At 35.8% G+C, this 16,690-nt stretch overlaps 1 protein-coding gene across 1 annotated transcript in view; it reads right to left on the reverse strand.

Moving 5' to 3' along the window:
- The window catches only part of unc-45 (unc-45 myosin chaperone), an 80,388-nt gene extending 77,346 nt beyond the window's left edge, over positions 1-3,042 (reverse strand). The window contains exon 1 of the mRNA XM_081756542.1: positions 2,780-3,042. The gene's annotated coding sequence lies outside the window, so the exon portion shown is untranslated. The remainder of the gene's footprint in view (positions 1-2,779) is intronic.
- Positions 3,043-16,690: the final 13,648 nt, after the last annotated feature.

Here is a 16,690-nt window from a genome sequence, read left to right on the forward strand (position 1 = left end):
GTGAATTTTTCAATTTTGAGTCCTTCATTCCATAGAGCATCAAAAACTATCTGAAAGAAGTCATGGAATTTTTCGCGTCACTCTTACCGTTCCAGAGATATTGGCTTTAAAAAAAATAATAAAAAAAATCGGGAGATTTAAGAAGCCATATCTCGGGACAGTAAGTCATAGAGAGATGATATTTTGCGAATTTTTCAATTTTTAACCCTCCATTTTGAGCATGTGTCTTCGTGAAACAACATATCAACTCAACAAAACTCCTAAACGAAGCATGTGGAAAACATTTAGTACTCAATGAAATTATAAATGGATAAATGTATTACAAAAATTGTTTAATGAGCAACGTTTTGGCAATGCTCTTGGAGCATATATATATCTCAGACTCCAGTTTTTTTTATTTATTTTTTTTTATGCTGTTTCTTATACAATTATACTTCATTTTTGAATAATGATTTTGATTTCAACTATTTTTATTCAGTTGGAATTTCGTTGAAGCATTTTATGAAATAATTCTTAACCCCTCCTGTTCCGTATGTTTTTGAAGAATAAGATTTCGCATGTATTTGTTCTCTATGTCTTGTCTCATAACATTAAACATATAATACATAGCTGATTCTTTGGCTAAATAATCTATTGCTGCAAAAATTTCTGCAAAATTTGTAGTGGAAGCAGTGCACTTTTGTTCGAACGTCTCCATATTATGTTCATGTAAGTTAAATGAGAGTGCACATATGCATAATAGATATATTTTTTTTTAAGGTTCGGTGATAATATATTTCTAAATCTATTAAGAAATTATTGGTAAGATTTTATTTAGACAAAAATGCTATGTGTGGTCCCCATTCAAGATGCTGATTAATTATTATTCCTATGTATTTATTTTCAATGACTTTTCTTATTTGCTGACCTTGCAAATAATATTTATATTATGGTGCACTTGGATGTCTGTTTTCTTATGGAAACTTACATATAAGGTTTTTTTCTACATTTACTGAAAGTTTATTGCAATTTAACCAATTCTGCAGTAGATTTAGATCCTGCTGTATTATATCTTTTAATGTCTTTTTACTTTCCGACAGTTACGGCACCATTTTTGCTACTGAGACCCCGTAATCAGTTAGAAGTTGAAATTCTATACGAAATACTATTTTTAGATGCCATTCAGCAACTCCCCCAAAAGCCATCGATGGATTCGGAACTGATACTGTGACTTATAGTGAGCCGTTGTTAATGGCCTAGTTCAAGCGTACACGCACCATTGCTGACGCGCCTGCTCCTTACGTATGCACTCCTTCTGGCATCACTCGAGCAGACGGTTTTACCAAATTTTTACACGTTTCTTACATTTTCAGCGGAGGTTAGAGTTTTGTATTTCTTTTAGCAGAGCATGCACTAAATCAGGAGCTAAATTAACACTTGCAGATTGACTTCAGAAGGGCTCTGTATAAATAGAAAGTGAAAGTATGGCATAAAACCTTCAGTGTGTAAAACACGAACAAACCTGTGCTAGGTGGCCACTAAGAAGCACGAATAGTACCTAAGCGAGTCAGAGGAGGAGCGCAGCAGGGAGGACCGAGCGGCTGCGAGGGGGTACGTCCGTACGGAGCAGACGCGCCAGCAACGTGGGGTATACGTGTAAACGAGGATAGTGGATGAGCACACTTAAACATAACAACACTTTCACTATCACTGAAAATTCATTTGAATATGCTGTGAATTGATACTAACTGCTTATATTCACATTCTCATTCCTTCATGAAAAATATTTTACGTCATATTTTACCTATAAATTTTCTATTTGGTAGAACAGTCTGCTCGAGTAAACCCTGCAGACTGGTAACTGGTATCCCACTTATATAATAAGTAAAGCTAAAGAATGACACCAAAAACAATTGTTCACATATTACTATTCCTTTACTAATCATTTCCTAATGCTTTCCGGAAACTTATTTTCTTGGTGTTTGCCAATCTACACGGTATAGATTTACAATACAAATTTATATAGAACCAAGGCTATTACTCGTGTGAAAAACGTACACCAACGTGTGCTAGGTGTTCACTACAAGCTAGTATTGCTTCTATTCCGGCTACGGCACGACGAAGCTGAGCGCACTAGGTGCGTCGTTAGGAGGCAGACGCGTTACGGCAGGCATCTACATAAAGGAAGACAAGTAAAAAGAAAACATGCGTTAACCTGTGCTTGGTGGTTACTATAAGCTCCTTTTGCATTGAAACTGCACAGTATTGAACTATAAACAGGCAAATTTCAAAAAGAATGGTCGAGTATTCAAGTTTTGCACCTTTTTTCTATTCAATATTTCAAATGGATTGGTTAAACTATACTAAGGCCCAGTAATTAGTTAAAAGTCGAAATTTTATAAGAAATGCAAGTTTTAATTGTTCATGAGCAAGTACACACCGATGTAAGGGATATTTTATCATCATAGTTATTAACAGCACTATGTAAAATATCCCATCAATGTTTATATTAGTAATGGTCACCACTTGTGCTTTACGCTAAAATTCTTAGGCAGCATGGGTCAACGTGAAAATATATAATATACGAAGATATTTTACAAATGACAATATAGCACATTATCGGACATCGGCTTATTATCGGATACTGGGATCATAAGAGGAAAAATGTTTAATGTACGCACAGCGTGTAGTGTTTTACTATGTGAGCCTCTGTAAAGGTATCAACATGTTAAAGCACCATGTTTCTAATTCTTACAAACACACTACATTGATAGGAAATTATGTTATCAATTTAACTTACCTTTCACAAGAATACTAGGTCGTTCAACGCAAAACTTGACAATACTGACAGTACAGTAATAGACAATCTCTCAATTGCACCTCTTTCAGGTAATATTAACAACTGACCTCCTTTCGCAGAATTTCTAAATTTAAGCACTCTTCAGCGACTTTACTAGAATACTCACGACTCTCAAGAAGTTTCTTTAAAGTCTATTTTTAACCATTTGGCACCATGTCAACATTGAGAGCAGGCCATGCCCATATCAAAACAAAACGCAATATGGATAGCAATTGTTTTTCGTAAAACAGCAGAGTAGCGAATAGCGATATGGTATAAAAACAAGAGCTTTCATAAATCCATAACTACTGTGTAGTTTACTACGAAACAATTCCAATTTATACCAATTTCTGAAACGATAGTCTCCATTCGTACGGGTTTGCATTACCACAACGCAAAATATAAGTTTTAATTTGCGATAATCAGTATTGCACTTACATTTGCTTAGGTAATGGTGCAAAATAGTCCGTCATAGGGATGGTAATTTTACTGTTAAAATGAATGAGTACCTATGAAAGAGAATTGTCAGGAATATTAATTTCTCTATCGGAGCATTTCTACACAATATAAAAACTAGCCGCCTTATGCTGAGTCATTTTGATGTACGATTAGCGTCATACTAAAGACATGACTACTGCATGAAACCTATGTTAGTAGAACTGTTTAGTATGGCACTAATCGTTCGTGAGAACGACTCTGCATAAGGCCCTAGTATTTTATTTTCACATGCGTAATGTTACTAATGTCAAAAGAAAACATTACAGGTGCTATGTTAGGATTAAAATAAATGAATGGATATAAAGACGTTGTGTAATACGCTGACTTCAACTGGTGGAGTATTTCTCCGTGATGTAGAACACCTATATTTTATGCTTACAACAAGTATAGAGTTACCAGTCCGAAACCGTGAGAAACGATTATGAGTGCTATGTAATGTAATTTAATGTGAATTTTCTATGTAATTTCATGCGATAACATTTTTTTTCACTGTCCTCATCTAAATGCATACTCTCCGTAGCTGATGTGCCTGCTTGATAAGGAGGAGAGTATGCTGTGCTTCTGCCTCCCTGACTCAACTGGATAACGTTATTGCTTTTAATGTATACCTAGTACAAATTGGATCGTGTTTCTTGCAGTTGTTTTTATGGTGTGTTTTTATTTGAGTGAATATTCTGTACCTCCATCATTGGTTTTCCAGCTCTTGCGTTGCGTTAGTGTTCGCAAGGTTTTGCAATGACTATTACGGAAGACCCTCAATAGTGTTCAATGTACATTGAAACAGTGTAAACAATATGTTTATATGTTTGAAACAATATAGGATCTGCTGAAATTGTTCAGAGCTGTATGTTCTACTCATCAATAAATATTTCTATTAGCAATTGAAATGGTGCTTGAGATGGAGAATCTAGGGATCAACTATTAAGCAATGGCAAAATGTGACGAACAGTGATTTAAATGTCCTTAATATCTTAATAAATTTACTAAAAATGCGATTTGATTTTCCTAAATTTTAGTGCCCTTTTCCCGTCTATAAAATTTTGCAGCAGTGAATACGTCAGAAGGCGCTGGTGTTTTAACCGTATTTATTGCTTTATGTTGATACCTCTGTAGTGATCACATCTTTCTAGGTTGTTCGATTTGTTAGCACTCTTCGCTACGCTAACACCGCCCCTCCCCGCCCACACACAGTTTTTAATTTTTTTCACAAACAATTTAAAGGCAAAAGTCAATATCACAAATGTAGAGAGAAATCTATTTCAAACAGATCTACAGAATGCTATTACAAACTTAAAACAGTTCCATACTTTTTCTTATAGACCAGAAATTTAGGTACGCCATTTATGACATATTAATTAATGAGCTCTCAGGTTTCTACATCATACGAAAGATTTTGAAAATAACTATTAATTCGTTTAATAATATTTTAAAGATGTTATCTTGCAAACTGTATTATTTTTTTATGTTCATTGTCTTTCATTTATTCAGTAAAATTTTAAAAAGTGGGTTAATTCCCAATGGTGCCTTTAGGATATGGGTTTCGCCCTTGAAAAAATTTGGGGGAATATAATTATTCATTGAAAACGGCATGACTAGACTGGAAAATGATAGATTTACGGGAGGCAGAATGGTAATTTTTGGAGAGAATTGTACATTTGGTAAGCAGAATCGTAAATTTGGGGGAAGAATGGTATATTTTGGGAGAAGAATGGTAAATTTGGAGAGTAGAATGGTAATTTTGAGGTGAATGGTACATTTGGTCAAAGAATGATACATTTTGGGAGCAAAATGTAATTTTTTGGGGAAGAATGGTACATGTGGGAAGCGGAATGGTAAATTTGGGGAGCAGAATGGTAAATTGGGGAAAGAATGGTAATTTTGAGGAGCAGAATGGTGAGTTTTGGTGGAAGAATGGTAAATGTGGATGGAAGTATGGTAAATTGGGAAGAAGAATCGTACGTAATTTCGGGGAAATGGTAAATTTAGAGAGCAGAATGGTAAATTTGTGAGGGGAAATAATTGGGGCGAAAATGGTAGTTTGGGGGGATATTATACTTTTGGAGAGAAGAGTGGTAAATTTGTGGTGCAAAATGGTAAATTGGGGGAGAATGGTACATTTGGGGAGAAGAATGGTAAATTTGGAGAGTAGAATGGTAATTTTGAGGTAAATGGTACATTTGGTCGAAGAATGATACATTTTGGGGGGAAGAATGGTACATGTGGGAAGCAGAATGGTAAATTTGGGGAGTAGAATGGTAAATTGGGGAAAGAATAGTAATTTTGAGTGGGAATGATAGATTTGGTGAGCAGAATAGTAAATCTGGGGAGTAGAATGGTAAATTTGAGGGAAGAATGGTAATTTTGGAGAAGAATGGTACATTAGGAGAGAAGAATGGTATATTTAAGGAAGAATGGTAATTTGGGGAGAATAGTACACTTGGGTGCAGAATGGTAAATTTGGGCGATAGAATTGTAAATTTTGGGCAGAAATGATAAATATAGGGGCAGAAAGGTAAATTTGAGGGAATGGTAAATTGGGGGAAAGTGGTAATTTTGAGGGAGAATGGTACATTTCGGGAGAAGAATAGTAACTTTGGAGCGTGTCGCGAAGTCCTTGAAGGGAAATGGGCCTCCCGCCTTAATTAAAGATACCATCATTTTTAAGAAATCTCATGGTCTCTTCCGTCTCATATTTCGTTACAGAGTCGAAACAATTACAATACTTTCTTCCTCTTCTCCCCGATTCTTAGTAAATCGAATTGGTATTTTATACCTTCTGGTTTCCATCCATTCATCATCTCCAATACCTGTATTTTATTGTTAACCCTAAGTATATCGTAAACCTTTTATTATTTCAACTTATTTCGTTTTCCGTTTCAACAACTAGATGGTGCGCAGTAGTAATAGCGCCACTCTATCGAAAATTTGCCAATGTCAAAGGTAAAGGTTCTTGGTCCAGGGTTAATAACCCAGGGTTACCTAGGACCACCCTCTCTAAATGTAAATATTGCTAAATTTAAAATTTTGGTATGGTAGTATAGGACCAGGGTATGTATCTCTGTAAGCTTGGGTGGTCCATCTCGTTCCCTTTTATGGGTAAAAAAAAATGTCGAAAATTTAAATTTCTGAGGTTCTTGGCCTAATTTATCCTCTTTGATGAGGTCATATTACTTTATATTGTTGTATGAGTTTCAACAGGTGTCAATTCCCTTTCATACGTCGTAAGTACTTTAGTGTTCCCCTTTCAAAATTAGGTAGGGGTTCATTGGCCCACCCCTTAAATTTTTGAAATTTACAAATTTAAAAATGTGTTATAGTAATGTAGGACCCTTAAAAAGTACCACTATAAAGTAGGATAGTCTACCTTGTTACCCTTTATGCGTAAAAAAATGCCAAAAATTAGTACGAGCTGTGTTTGCCACGAAATCGGTTGTTATTAACCTAATTTATTGCATTTGATGATGCTTTATTACCTTATACGATTATATCGTCGCATGAGAATAGGGATGTGCACGAGTGGAGACGTGTCTCGAATCTCGACTCGAATTCGAGTCGAGATTCCAGTCGAGACACACTTTGTAAAATTCAAGACGAGTCAAGACAAACGTATTTCTCGACTCGAATGTCTCGAATATTTTTTTTATAATTTTAAATATTATTTTGAAGAAAGTAATTCAGAAACACTCGGCACGAGAATTTCGAAAACTGCAGCACTCAGGTGTTCGAGGGGTGCTGTGCTGAGTGTCTTCAACAAGTGGCGAAACCAAGGGGAAACGACGTCCAAACGTCGAGGTGTTGGGCGCCCCCCACTTCATTACATATGTCATACTTGTAGGCTGAGTAGACTGGTAAAACAGGACAGGCAGCGAACAGCGTCGGAACTAACATCAGAGTTTAATGCTGGGCCAAGTACAAGTGTTGTAAAATTTCCGGAAATTTTGAACCTGTTAGTAAAAAACCTTTTTTTATTTCTTTCCGAAAAAATTGGAAATATTGATAAAAATAAAAATTTTTGTATTAGGTTAATTTTACTAGTAATGATATCCTTTTTTCAAACGCGTAAAAAATATAAGTTCAAAAATTTCAATATTGAGAATATTAAAAAATAGCACTCGAAAATAAAACTATTCCAATTATTATCTGTATTAAAATACTAGATTTACGCGTATATGTTTGTCCCCACAGTAAAGTTTATATGTTTGTCTCCAGTCCTTTCGACAATGAGATGTTGAACCCACAAGTGCTAAAAACGTGCCATTTTCATTGGTCGATTCCAAATTTTGTGTAAATTGTCCAGTTCTAATGAATATTTAAAAAAAAACATGGCCATTAGTTCTTTATTAAATTTTTAGAAGTTCACTGGAAGTACTGAAATTTTTGAAAAAGTAAAGCTTCATAACATACGAGTTATATATTCCAACATCACATAGTTGTATATATGGGTTGTATATCTCTCAAGTGTTTGTTTCATGGCCAAATGATAAGAAAACGAAGGATAACCATTTTTCCAGTCTAAGATGAATCTTCATTGTTTGGAGAGTTTTTTTTAAATGAACTCCGTATAGAACTGACATAATTAATTATGTGTGTAATTTATTTACTTATTACATAATGCATGTGAAAAGAAAGAAAACACTGGTCATATATGAATTAGTAATTCCAACCACAAGTGGTTTCAAATCTTGCAAACGGTGCGAGATATTGAAAAAAAATCCCCTTTATGATTTCCTTGACGATTTTTATGAAGTCGTTCTTCACTTGCATCTGTAAAGGGACATGTACAGATATGAGGAATGACAAGGAGATTCTTGCTCATATGTGAATGATGCGCTGTGTAGAGAGCGCAAGTTCAGCTAGTTGAAAATTAATAGTCTGCACTTATTTCTGTTATGTCCTATATTCGTGGATGTGCATTCATTACAGAAGTTACAGTTACAGTTGCATACAGTTACATACAAGCCTACCAACATGAAGTGTTCTGTTGCAACAAATAGGTCTCTTGAATAAAATTGAGTTCTTAATATGCTCTTTGGCCGGGTGAAGTTTTGTTAATTTTAACCAAATTACTTCTTAAGGGAAAGACCAGTAGGCAAATTTCACTAATACTCATGCACTAAAACATGTAATTACTATTATTTAATATTTTAATATAGACATTTATACAAACTTTATGTACAAAATCTTGTATGTAAACAAATACATGTTTTCTAGTGCGACAGATTATCTATTACAAGCAAAATGAAAGTAACTATGTTTCTAACTTAGCTCTTGAATCATCAGACCGACCTCGATAAAATTTTCAACATAGATGAGGTTCAGGATGGTTTTTATCATTTCGCTTTGAAGGTGCAACTTGAGGGAAGGGGAGAGAGGAAAATGACATATTAGTGTCGAATCCACAATTTTCGGGGTCGCTGAAATGAAGAATGACACTTCCGATGCCATTTAAATCAAAATTCAGACCCACAACTTGGAGGAGGGAGGAGATATATAAAAAATTGAAAAAGACCGATTTTAGCGTCGAATCGATAGTTTTCGGGGACGTTAAGATGAACGGTGACAATTCCGGCCGTTTAAATCCAAATTCAGCCCCGCAACTTGGCGGAAGGGAGAATATATATATATATATATATATATATATATATATATATATATATATATATATATATATATATATATATATATATATATATATATATATATATCGACTTTTTCTGTCGGTACGCAACGGTACGGCATACTGGCACCATTTAATGTAAGCGGAATATTTTCTTTTCTGTCTTAAAAATGGGTTGACAAGAACTTTAAAAAATACCAAATAGTAAATGTATAGGTTTATTGAAAATCAGTTTTTTCTTTGTTTGTTTTCGTTTTCCTTTTTTCTTTAAGGAGAAAGAGCTGCGAATCTTTGTTCCTTCTTGAAGCCAGTTAATAGTATTCAGGGATCTTTCCCTCGCTGGTACTTCCTCGCGCTTCCCTTTGTTCATTCCTTTTTCGCACGGTAATATAAACCACAAAAGCTTTGAACCAACCAGATTTTTTTTTCTGAAAATACTGATGGCTCACAACAAATTTGTCTATCGCTAATTCAATGGCCATTAGGGATGGAAAGTTGAGGGTTGAATTCCTGAGATAAATAAAGCAATAAGGCAAAAATGGACGATGAGCAAAAGTCAGACTCTCTCTCTCTCTTTCACAAATGGGCATTCAGTAAATGGAAATGTGCATTCAGGATGCAGAAATACTAGAAAATTTCCATTCAATTATCTATACAAGCCGGCTACGAGTCTTTTGTTTTGGCGACGGGTACAGTCGAAACTACCCTTTCATCCTACCAATTTTACAATTTAGGATTTAACTTCTTACGGGATGTGTAGCCTACCGAAGGACCACACAGATGTTATCGAAACTATTGTGCTATTGTTTCTTTGTATGCTTTAGCAGAAACTTCTTTGGATATCGAAGCCCGCTCACTTTTGTTACTTGCGGACACGTTGAGAAAAGCAATTTAGTAAACCAAGCTTTCTGTCTAAAATCTTAGTTTTTTTCGCATTGAGAAGCAAACTTCAACTTTTCGCGCTCTCGAGTTTGTGCTCAATTACAGGTGGAAAAGATTGAAGTACCGACCACAGCTGCTCAAGAGATCCTGTGAATCTGAACATTTTGCAAGCGGCTTCGGTTTCGGGGGCACTAAAACGTCGCGGGATGAATTTTCAGCAACGAAGCATATTTCATTTAGTTCATCGTGTGATTTGTTGCGTGGTATAGCAGACAAGAAAGCTGTAAATATTTTCGAATTATGAAAATTTTAGTTGAATCTTAAACGTACGTATAAGTGTGTAGTGTGTAGAGGAACGTCGAGTAGTTATCTCCAGATACGACAAAAAATATAGTCACTTTTTTAAAATGGCCAAGGACCATGTGAGTACATTTCTTATCCTATGAACCGTTTTAAATTATTATGCTGTCTTATCGTAATTTAATGTGCTGGCCCTCCAAATCGCCGGATCTGACCCCAATCGAACACATCTGGGATGTAATTGAACGTGACGTCAGGGAGCATCGCCCCCTCCCCAGAATTTACGGGAATTAGGTGACCTGTGTGTGCATATATTGGTTTCAACTCTCTCCGGCGACCTACCAAGGATCATTGCGTGCATGCCAAGACGTGTCGCCATTGTTATCCATGCCAAAGGTCGACATACTGACAATTAGGTAGGTAGTCATAATGGACTTTAAGTCGTATATTTTGTCTCGACTCGAATTTGTGTCGAGTCGAGACAACGTTTTCTCGAGACGAGTCGAGACAGGCATAAATCTCGACTCGACTCGACTCCTGCGCATCCCTACATGAGAATCAGTGGAACCTAACTCCAAAGATGCGGTTTTCGTTTTCTTCATGTCTGGACATAATTTTGAAAGCCCCACTTTGTGTAAATGGAACGTAACACCATCTGTTCTCCTTGTTGATCATCTGTTGTACTGTAGCTCAATTACCATATTATTAAAAGCATATCTTTCTAAGAAAATAATATTTTTGTCCACTCGTCTGTAAACCTAAGAAAATGGAGTTACGTTCCAATGGTTCTCATGCGACGATATGGATTGTACAAGGTTTTATTTCACAGGGCATGAGTTCATTGATGTATCGTTCTTAAAATAAAGAAGAGGTACCTAGAACTACCCCTTAAATTTCGGAAATTGTCAAATTTAAAAAGTTGGTATTGTAGTATAAGACCTAATATATACTATTGTAAATGTGGGTGCTTCATCTTGCTCCCTTTCATGAATATAAAATTGTCAAATATTAGTAGGGCCACGTGTTAAGTTATTGATCTAATTCATCTTCTTTCATAAGTCTTTAACACGTTATATGATTATATGGGTATGAACAGTTGTCCATTTCCTCTTATATATACTTTGAAGCTCGTTTTTTAAAAATTGTTAGGATACATACCCACTCCTTAAATTTGGGAACTAGCTAATAACAAAATTCGTTAAACGTTCTCTAGACCCCAATGTAAATTTGGATGGTTCTGCTTCTTTTTAGATGAGACCTAACTATAACATATGATTATATAGTTACGTACATGGTTAATTCTTTTTCATACGACTTAGGTATATTGATGCATTTCTCTTAAATTTTGGGAAGGGTTCATTGGCACATCCTTTAAATTCGGGAATTGTCAGAAAGCAAAATTTAATAAATATTTTGTAGGACCCCTTGCAAATTTGGATGGTCCAGCTTATAAAATTCTGTGGGTAAATAATTGCCAAATATGATCACGTGGTTGGTTATTGGCCTATTTTGTCTTCTTTGATGGGGTTTTGTTATTCTATATGGTTATAGGGATCCATTCTCTTTCATAAGACATGGGTATGTTGATACTACCCTTTTAAATTTTGGGAGGATCACCTCCTAAATTTGCTCTCCTCGTTCGTCAGCTCTCCTTGGTGGATTATCAGGACAATTGTTCTTGTAGTGTTCTAGTAATTTCTGCTCATAGCATTTCCATCGATTTCAGGGCAGATGCTCTATGAAACCAGTCGAGTAATTCAATATTGGGTTCCTGTCGAAACCAGGCTTGAACCAAATGGGAATCGTGAACTGAGCTATAATCTTGTTGAGCTTCTAGAATGCTGTTCTTGAAATACATATCTTACCATTGAGAGCAATCCATATTGCAGAATATCCAGATACTTCTGACTATTCAATCGACGCTCTATGTGGTGTAACTCGCCTATTACTTACATAACTATCTCCAGCAGTTCACACTGCCATACCATCATTCGATGACGCAAATATTTTCTTGTCTGTAAATATTACTCTATTCCAGTTACAATTAATAATTGCCTCAGCAATGCTAGTCAGCTGACTTTATGGATGTCTATCAATTGCTCCTTAGTACGGCTCGAGAGACCTAAAGACCGGCATCGTTGAGCAGCATGAAAGGAACCAGGAAAACGAAGTACCAATACTAATTTAGGGAATTCATGAAAGGGTTTTGACGCCTGACGTTAATCAAGGCCTGATCTTGGTCTTGGGTTGACACTTTTGGAGGACCGGTGCCGCCTTATCAAACCACGTTACCTGTTTCTCTATATTTCCTCCACCAAGTGTATGCTGTTGCACGGGGAATAGCAAGTTGTTTACCAGTTTCGGTTATACTTATATTAACGCAGGGGTGCCCACAAAGGGGGGCTATGACGCAAACTGCGTCATTGAAATATTTGGGGGGTTAAAATCTATATAAATATGTTTGAGGGTGTGTAAAAATTAACCGAAAAGATTTTAATCATGGAAGAACACCTACGGATAGACAATTGGGGGGTGCGTCATGGACATAAGGGGGGTGGACACCACTGTTAACGTATTGCTTCTGAATCGTTTGACAACAATGTTCCATGGTTTGTGGGTATCTGACAAGTAAACTTTGCCAAAAGGTTCTTTCCTTACCAACTAGATATTCGTGGTGAATCGTTTGCTAGCAGTTTTCCCTCAGGGGAGAAAATAGGGCTATCGAACTCGGTGAAGATGAGACGAATCCCTCAAGCCGTTGGTAAAAGCATTTATTTGATTGCTTTCTTATCATAGTCTCAAGTAACTAGAAAGCAAATATTTTCAAATGGTATGTTATAATCTATTTTGTGAAATCATTATTGTTATAATTGTTACTGATTGGTTATAGGTCTATATTATTGATTGGCATATTCTAAGTAGGCCTCGTCTGTGCTGGAAGGAGAAGTTAAACTCCAAGCGGATCGATCAATATATTCACGTTTCAAACAGTTTCTGTGATTTATTATTATTATTATTATTATTATTATTATTATTATTATTATTATTATTATTATTATTATTATTATTATTATTATTATTATTATTATTAAGTGTAAGTATCCAGAAGCTTTATGAACATAAAACGCCCGCAACCAGAGGAGCGCTAGGGGGCCTGGAGGCTCCAAATTTTTGTGGCCCCACCAGATCTCAACACAAAAAACACAATTAGATATGTGCAAGAGAATTTTTAATGATTTGGTCCCCCCCTAACATATCCATGCCCCCCTAAACTTCTGTGACTGTTTGCGGGCCTGAGGTAAAATAAAAATTATATTTGGGTCAAGCTCTAAATATTACAAGTATGCAAAACGGAGGCAGAAGACGAAATATAAACTAGAATGGCTGGCCTTGAGCAAACATATACTTCTCGTTATTGAGGTGAGGTTTAACAGTTCACTTACATCAAATTCTCCAATCTCTCTCAAGAACAGTACGTCTAGGCCTACAGTTGTGACTAGATGTATGATTCGACTTCGCTTACTTTGCTTGAAGGTTGGTGGAGTTTAGTATACCTTTCAACACCGAGGTTATACTAGATGTAGACTTATAGTTTTAGGTAGAACCCGAACCACCGTAATGGGTTCAAATTTTAAAGCTATCATTCCAGGAATTAAACCCAAAACCTCGTACAGCAAAGGCCCACGCCCAAGCTACTATACCAGTGGAAAGGAATGGCTGAGATTATATTATTATTTAAGAGGCTTCATCACTGCGAAATTAATATACCGCTAATTTTACAGTAATTATGTGATATCTTCAAATAGATAAAATATAATCGAAAACTGGAACAAGAGCTCCCTAGACAATATTATTTTGCGTGAGATACCGTTATCATGACTCATTTGTCTGCTTTCGATTTCCAGCCATTTAGAAAATCACCATTTATTTCCGCGTTTCTAAACGGCTGGAAACGGGAAGCCACTAGGTCACTTGTGATAACGGTACCTCATGCAAAATAATATTGTCTAGGGCGCTCTTGTTCCACATTTCGATTATCTTTTATCTATTTGAAGATATCACATAATTACTCTAAATTCAGCGGCATTTTAATTTCGCAGTGATAGGGACTCTTAATAATGTCTCACAATTATATTTCGAGAACGGGTGAGCTTGCTACATAATATTGAGATGTATTATTTAATATTATATTATATGAATAATGAAAGCGAGGATTGCGAGAGATTGGCCTATATCTATTTCCGACTTCATTTGAAACATATTCGGCAAACTATACGAACTCAAAACATTCTTGATTTCCCACATTTTAAATGTATTTCTCTTGTCACAGTTTACAAGAAATGCAAACAAATTATTGCACAAAATGCTTCCTCTCTCATGCTGGGTGAGCTCTGACTTACCCTCAAGTTTTGACTACATCAAGCGGATTATTAATTCCTAGTTTTTCATAGGGGTTTCTTAGGTATCTACCCTTTCGTTAGGGGAGATTTATAAATACAGGTCTCAAATGAACGTATTACTTTTGAAGTTGATAAAGTATCATTCAGTAACATTAGTGATGTAATATATTCCTCTGTGCTTAAAATATGTAGTTTATGGACTGGAAATGAAGAAAGATACTTTGAAATCTTGATGTAGAATTTAACTCTCTAAGCTATGTTATGATATAACTTCTAATAATTTTATAGTTTCGTAGTTGCTGAATAATCAATTTCAAATAATTTTTTGTCTACTTGCCTATGGCCCATCCAGTATAACGGCAACAAAAATTGCCCGCTTTATATGAATCATTTTGGTGACAAGGATCTTTGGCTTGTTTAGAGGCCATATTTCAGTTTCTAGTGGATAATATCGTGTCTGTGAGTTTCCTCGGGATTCTTTCGTTTTCTTCAACATTCTCATTCTGCCAAATCTTTCAGAATCATTTACTTCCATGAATCATCCACCTCCTTTATGAGCCGGATTTTGAGGTTATATTGTCCAATGTGGGACGTAATACTTAAAAAGATTTTATTTATTTAATCGCCGACAATGACACTTAACCCTAGTAAATAAAAGCAAAAACTTTACAGCTGTGACACACGGCGTCGCTATTACCATAAGTAAACTTAAATGATCAAAGATTGCGTCGTATAGTGTCATTACTGCTAAAAGTAAATAGTCCGGAGTAAGAAAGAGTTCCCGTTTGATTCCAATAGACATGCCATTTTATGTTCTAATAATAGTAATAGATAGCAACCAGGGCCTAGAGTTGAACGGCATTCACCAGGTTATAGCATATGCTGATGATGTAAATTTAATAGGAGATGATAGGAGAACAGTAGAAATAAATGCAGAGATCTTATTAAACGCTTGCAGGGACATGGGTTCTGAAGTAAATGCAGAGAAAACTAAATACATGGAAGTGCGTCGGGACCGTAATACGGCAAATTGTGGAGGCGTTAAAATATTAAATAATGCTTTTGATAAAGTGGATACTTTCAAATATTTAGGATCAATATTAACAGACGAAAATCATATTCACGAGGAAATTAAATGTCGACTAAAAGCAGGGAATTCGTGTTACTATTCGGTTCAAAATCTCTTGTCGTCGCGAATTCTGTCGAGGAATTTGAAGCTTAAAATATATAAAACGATAATCATGCCTGTTGTTCTGTATGGTTGTGAAACATGGTCGCTTACTCTGAGGGAAGAACATAGACTGAAAGTATTTGAGAACAGGATCCTGAGACGAATATTCGGACCCAAGAGGAACGAGAATGGGGAATGGCGGAAGCTTCATAACGAGGAACTACATAGTTTATACGGTTTACCCAACATTGTTAGGGTCGTCAAGTCTAGGAGGCTTAGGTGGGCAGGTCATGTAGCTAGAATGGAAGAAAGTAGAAACGCTTTCAAAGTCTTGACTGGTAGACCCGTAGGAAAACGACCATTAGGAAGACCTAGGCGCAGATGGGAGGACAATATTAAGATGGATCTCGCAAAGATAGGAATACAAAGTAGAAACTGGATGCAATTAGCTAAGGATAGAAGTCAGTGGAGAGCTTTTGTGTTAGTTAGTTAGTTATAATAGTAATAGATAGCTATAGGCCTACCCCACATAGTTCCGTTCAAAAAATTCTGACTATCTATATTTCTGACTCAAAACAAACAAATGTGGAATTTCTTTGGTCAATCGAAATATTTATTTAGAGCTAAAGTATTATAATTTCTTAAGCGTGCGTCTGCCAAAATATGGCCTTTGAAAAAACAATAAGATAAGTGACCAGATTTTTATGAACAAAAAAAAATGAAATGAAATCTTTAAGTTTTACGTCCCACGGTTATGCCGATGAGGCTAAAGGAGACGGTGATAATGAGAGATGAATGAAAATGGTGGAATGAAGAAAGTGGGAAGAAACGGGAGAACCCCGAGAAAACCCACGAGCACGGTGTTTGTCCACCACAAAGTTCACTTGACGGGGGCTTTTTATGAACAAGACTGTACATAATAGAGTCATTTGACCACACTTCATTTGAAACTTTCGTATTATAATTAAGTTAGATTCAAGTACATATTTGATATGTGGTATTGC

Source organism: Thermobia domestica, chromosome 4 (genome assembly GCF_964235325.1).
Source record: "Thermobia domestica chromosome 4, izTheDome1.hap1.1, whole genome shotgun sequence".
Classification (NCBI taxonomy): domain Eukaryota; kingdom Metazoa; phylum Arthropoda; class Insecta; order Zygentoma; family Lepismatidae; genus Thermobia; species Thermobia domestica.